This window comes from Hemiscyllium ocellatum, assembly GCF_020745735.1.
Source record: "Hemiscyllium ocellatum isolate sHemOce1 chromosome 15 unlocalized genomic scaffold, sHemOce1.pat.X.cur. SUPER_15_unloc_10, whole genome shotgun sequence".
NCBI lineage: Eukaryota > Metazoa > Chordata > Chondrichthyes > Orectolobiformes > Hemiscylliidae > Hemiscyllium > Hemiscyllium ocellatum.
The window spans coordinates 88605-94755 of record NW_026867446.1 but is presented as its reverse complement, the minus strand read 5'-3'; positions in this window follow the sequence as shown (position 1 = coordinate 94755).

Here is a 6151-nt window from a genome sequence, read left to right as displayed (position 1 = left end):
CCCGGCGATTCTGCCGACTTCCACGCCTTCGAGCGGGGACTCTCCTCTAAGTTCAGGCCGAATTTGGTGAATTTCCTAAGTCGGGAAGTGGTCCAAACGGGGATGGGAGTGAACCTGACAGCTCTTACCGACTTTGGGCTTCCAAGCCGGTAGCTCAACCGGATTTGATCCGGCGGTTCTAGCGACTGTCACGCCTTCGAGGGGGGACTGTTGTATAAGTTCAGGCCGAATTTGGTGAATTTCCCGAGTCGGGAAGTGGTCCAAACGGGGATGGGAGTGAACCTGACAGCTCTTACCGACTTTGGGGCTTCCAAGCCGGGTAGCTCAACCGGATTTGATCCGGCGGTTCTGCCGACTGTCACGCCTTCGAGGGGGGACTGTTGTATAAGTTCAGGCCGAATTTGGTGAATTTCCCGAGTCGGGAAGTGGTCCAAACGGGGATGGGAGTGAACCTGACAGCTCTTACCGACTTTGAGGCTTCGGGGCCGGGTAGCTCAGCCGGATTTGATCCGGCGGTTCTGCCGACTGTCACGCCTTCGAGGGGGGACTGTCCTCTGAGTTCAGGCCGATTTTGGTGAATTTCCCGAGTCGGGAAGTGGTCCAAACGGGGATGGGAGTGAACCTGACAGCTCATACCGACTTTGAGGCTTCCAAGCCGGGTAGCTCAGCCGGATTTGACCCGGCGATTCTGCCGACTTCCACGCCTTCGAGGGGGGACTGCCCTCTGAGTTCAGGCCGAATTTGGTGCATTTCCCGAGTCGGGAAGTGGTCTCTGTCACAACGGGGGCAAGTGTCTGAAGAGGTAAAGTGAGTAACCAGCACAGCTTAGGGAAGGGTTCCAAAGTTCTCAACAATGTGAATTCGGTTACCAGGAAAGCTTAGGAAAGCTGCCTGACTGTCCCAAACGAATGAACTGCAAAACTTAGGGAACATGCCCGAAGATGCTTAAAAGTGTGAAATCAGTAAGCAGGAAAGCATAGGAAAGTGCCTGAAAGTGCTAAATGAGTAACATGAAAAACGTAGAAAAATGCCCGAAAATGTTTAAAAGTGTGAACTCAGTAACCAGCAAAACTTAGTAAAACGTTGGAAAAGCAGAAATGAGTAACCAGAAAAACTTAGAAAAATGTTTGAAAATGAGAAATGAGTAACCAGAAAAACTTAGAAAAATGTTTGAAAATGAGAAATGAGTAACCAAGAAAACTTAGAAAAATGCCCAAAAAGAAGAAATCAGTAACCAGAAAAACTTAGAAAAATGTTTGAAAATGAGAAATGAGTAACCAGAAAAACTTAGAAAAATGTTTGAAAATGAGAAATGAGTAACCAAGAAAACTTAGAAAAATGCCCAAAAAGAAGAAATCAGTAACCAGAAAAACTTAGAAAAATGTTTGAAAATGAGAAATGAGTAACCAAGAAAACTTAGAAAAATGTTTTAAAATGAGAAATGAGTAACCAAGAAAACTTAGAAAAATGCCCAAAAAGAAGAAATCAGTAACCAGAAAAACTTAGAAAAATGTTTGAAAATGAGAAATGAGTAACCAAGAAAACTTAGAAAAATGCCCAAAAAGAAGAAATCAGTAACCAGAAAAACTTAGAAAAATGTTTGAAAATGAGAAATGAGTAACCAGAAAAACTTAGAAAAATGTTTGAAAATGAGAAATGAGTAACCAAGAAAACTTAGAAAAATGCCCAAAAAGAAGAAATCAGTAACCAGAAAAACTTAGAAAAATGTTTGAAAATGAGAAATGAGTAACCAAGAAAACTTAGAAAAATGCCCGAAAAGAAGAAATCAGTAACCAGAAAAACTTAGAAAAATTTTCGGCCAAGTGTGAAAAATATTCTAAGTGTCAGCGGAGGAAAATGCCGAAGCATCGGGAAAGATTCAAAAACTCATGCCGAACATGAGTTCCGAAGTGCCGGAGGAACTGGGCGAATTGAGCCCGGCGGTTGGCCAGATGTCGTTTTGAGTCTGCAGCCCGAAAACTTTAACTTTGTCTGCCGCGGAAGTCTGGACCGGGAAAAATCCAAACGGTTTTGCCGGGTTCGAGTTCCAGAGCGAAGCAGTCGAATTTGAAATTCAGACCCATTCAGTGCCACTTGACATTGTGACACAGTGAGGTTGGCGGGGTACCCGGAGATTTCTGGGAACACGATTTTTAGAACAAAATGGCGGCGCGGGACCACTTTGAAAGGCATCCGAAAAACGGTTCCGCGGGCAGAGCACTTGAATGACAGGCCTGTGTGCATGCCCAAGAGATCTCGGAAGTCTAATTTTTGACACTTTGTCAAATTTTCGACAGACTTACCCAACTCTTGCTGCCTGTTCTAAGAATCAGTCAGAGGCCTGTGCGGCGGTCTCTTGACACTGTGGAGGGCGGGCAAACCCCACGTTGACTCCGGCCGTCCCTCCAAAAGGCACTTGCTATTGGGGGAAAGGATTGCAAGTAGCCTGGTTCCCGTGGGAGCGGCCAGGAAGGGTGCAGGCTGGCCCTTGCCTGAGCATTCCCAAAACCCTCTTCCGCTGAGAGCAGACCTCGCACGCCGCACTACCGGCTCTGGGAGTGGTTGGCCGCTATTGTACATAGTCCGGTCCTTCCTCTGCCACCCGGCAAGTGCGATGGCTCTGCCGCCCTGCGGTGCTCGTCACCCAGGTTTGGGGAACACGATACTTAGAACATGTTGGCGGCTCGGGACCTGCAGGCGAAAGGGCCCCGTGGTGCTGAGCACATCGACCTCGGGTCTCAGTGCAAGCCGGAGAGTTCGCGGAAGTCTTAAAAGATTTTGACATCTGCTCAATTCTTTGACAGGCTTGCCTGACTCTTTCCGTCCGTTCTAAGAATCAGTCGGAGGCCGGGGCGGGGACGGTCTCTTGACACACGGAGGGTTGGCTTCCCTCCTCAGGTGTTTGTGTCGAAAATGAAGGCGAGAGATGCAAGCGTCCTGGTTCCCCTGGGTGCTGCCAGCAAGGGTGCAGGCTGACCCTTGCCTGAGCACTCCCAAAAGCCTCTTAAGCTGAGAGCAGGCGCCGCACTACCGGCTCTGGGAGTCGTTGGCCGCTATTGTACATAGTCCGGTCCTTCCTCTGCCACCCGGCAAGTGCGATGGCTCTGCCTCCCTGCGGTGCTCGTCACCCAGGTTTGGGGAACACGATACTTAGAACATGTTGGCGGCTCGGGACCTGCAGGCGAAGGGGGCCCCGTGGTGCTGAGCACATCGACCTCGCGTCTCAGTGCAAGCCGGAGAGTTCGCGGAAGTCTTAACAGGCTTGCCTGACTCTTTCCGTCCGTTCTAAGAATCAGTCGGAGGCCGGGGCGGGGACGGTCTCTTGACACACGGAGGGTTGGCTTCCCTCCTCAGGCGTTTGTGTCGAAAATGAAGGCGAGAGATGCAAGCGTCCTGGTTCCCCTGGGTGCTGCCAGCAAGGGTGCAGGCTGACCCTTGCCTGAGCACTCCCAAAAGCCTCTTAGGCTGAGAGCAGGCGCCGCACTACCGGCTCTGGGAGTCGTTGGCCGCTATTGTACATAGTCCGGTCCTTCCTCTGCCACCCGGCAAGTGCGATGGCTCTGCCTCCCTGCGGTGCCCGTCACCCAGGTTTGGAGAACACGATACTTAGAACATGTTGGCGGCTCGGGACCTGCAGGCGAAAGGGGCCCCGTGGTGCTGAGCACATCGACCTCGCGTCTCAGTGCAAGCCGGAGAGTTCGCGGAAGTCTTAACAGGCTTGCCTGACTCTTTCCGTCCGTTCTAAGAATCAGTCGGAGGCCGGGGCGGGGACGGTCTCTTGACACACGGAGGGTTGGCTTCCCTCCTCAGGCGTTTGTGTCGAAAATGAAGGCGAGAGATGCAAGCGTCCTGGTTCCCCTGGGTGCTGCCAGCAAGGGTGCAGGCTGACCCTTGCCTGAGCACTCCCAGAAGCCTCTTAGGCTGAGAGCAGACGCCGCACTACCGGCTCTGGGAGTCGTTGGCCGCTATTGTACATAGTCCGGTCCTTCCTCTGCCACCCGGCAAGTGCGATGGCTCTGCCTCCCTGCGGTGCCCGTCACCCAGGTTTGGAGAACACGATACTAAGAACATGTTGGCGGCTCGGGACCTGCAGGCGAAAGGGGGCCCGTGGTGCTTAGCACATCGACCTCGCGTCTCAGTGCAAGCCGGAGAGTTCGCGGAAGTCTAAAGCTTTTGACATTCGCTCAAAGCTTTGACAGGCTTGCCCGACTCTTTCCGTCCGTTCTAAGAATCAGTCAGAGGCTGGTGGGGAGGTCTCTTGACGCAAGGGGAGGGGTGGCGTCCCTCCTCAGGCGCTTGTGTCGAAAATGAAGGCGAGAGATGCAAGCGTCCTGGTTCCCCTGGGTGCTGCCAGCAAGGGTGCTGGCTGACCCTTGCCTGAGCACTCCCAGAAGCCTCTTAGGCTGAGAGCAGACGCCGCACAACCGGCTCTGGGAGTCGTTGGCCGCTATTGTACATAGTCCGGTCCTTCCTCTGCCACCCGGCAAGTGCGATGGCTCTGCCTCCCTGCGGTGCCCGTCACCCAGGATTGGAGAACACGATACTAAGAACATGTTGGCGGCTCGGGACCTGCAGGCGAAAGGGGCCCCGTGGTGCTTAGCACATCGACCTCGCGTCTCAGTGCAAGCCGGAGAGTTCGCGGAAGTCTAAAGCTTTTGACATTCGCTCAAAGCTTTGACAGGCTTGCCCGACTCTTTCCGTCCGTTCTAAGAATCAGTCAGAGGCCGGTGGGGAGGTCTCTTGACGCAAAGGGAGGGGTGGCGTCCCTCCTCAGGCGCTTGTGTCGAAAAATGAAGGCGAGAGACGCGAGCGGCCTGGTTGCTTTGGGTGCTGCCAGGAAGGATGTGGTCTGACCCTTGCCTGAGCACATCCAAAAGCATGTGATGTTGAGAGCAGACCTCGAGCCCCGCACAACCGGCTCTGGGAGTCGTTGGCCGCTATTGTACATAGTCCGGTCCTTCCTCTGCCACCCGGCAAGTGCGATGGCTCTGTCGCCCTGTGGTGCCCGTCACCCAGGTGTGGGGAACACGATACTAAGAACATGTTGGCGGCTCGGGACCTGCAGGCGAAAGGGGCCCCGTGGTGCTGAGCACATCGACCTCGGGTCTCAGTGCAAGCCAGAGAGTTCGCGGAAGTCTAAAGCTTTTGACATACGCTCAAATCTTTGACAGGCTTGCCCGACTCTTTCCGTCCGTTCTAAGAATCAGTCAGAGGCCGGTGGGGAGGTCTCTTGACGCAAGGGGAGGGGTGGCGTCCCTCCTCAGGCGCTTGTGTCGAAAAATGAAGGCGAGAGACACGAGCGGCCTGGTTGCTTTGGGTGCTGCCAGGAAGGATGTGGTCTGACCCTTGCCTGAGCACTCACAGAAGCATGTGACGTTGAGAGCAGACCTCGAGCCCCGCACGACCGGCTCTGGGAGTGGTTGGCCGCTATGGTACATAGTCCGGTCCTTCCTCTGCCACCCGGCAAGTGCGATGGCTCTGCCGCCCTGTGGTGCCCGTCACCCAGGTTTGGGGAACACGATACTAAGAACATGTTGGCGGCTCGGGACCTGCAGGCGAAAGGGGCCCCGGGGTGCTTAGCACATCGACCTCGTGTCTCAGTGCAAGCCGGAGGGTTCGCGGCAGTCTAAAGCTTTTGACATTCGCTCAAAGCTTTGACAGGCTTGCCCGACTCTTTCCGTCCGTTCTAAGAATCAGTCAGAGGCCAGTGCGGAGGTCTCTTGACACAAGGGGAGGGGTGGTGTCCCTCCTCAGGCGCTTGTGTCGAAAATGAAGGCGGGAGACGCAAGCGTCCTGGTTCCCCCTGGGTGCTGCCAGCAAGGGTGCAGGCTGACCCTTGCCTGAGCACTCCCAAAAGCCTCTTAGGCTGAGAGCAGACGCCGCGCTACCGGCTCTGGGAGTCGTTGGCCGCTATGGTACATAGTCCGGTCCTTCCTCTGCCACCCGGCAAGTGCGATGGCTCTGCCGCCCTGTGGTGCTCGTCACCCAGTTTTCCAACCCGGACCCGCGAGCGTGGTGCGAGGGGCGACTTCGCTGCGGTCCACACTTTGATCGATCTGGCTCCGACCGTCTGGTGTGGGAGGTCCCTTGGCGGGCCGGCTTTCCTGTTAAGGGGCCGTTGCTCCAGGGCCTTGTGGTTCTTCCCTGATGC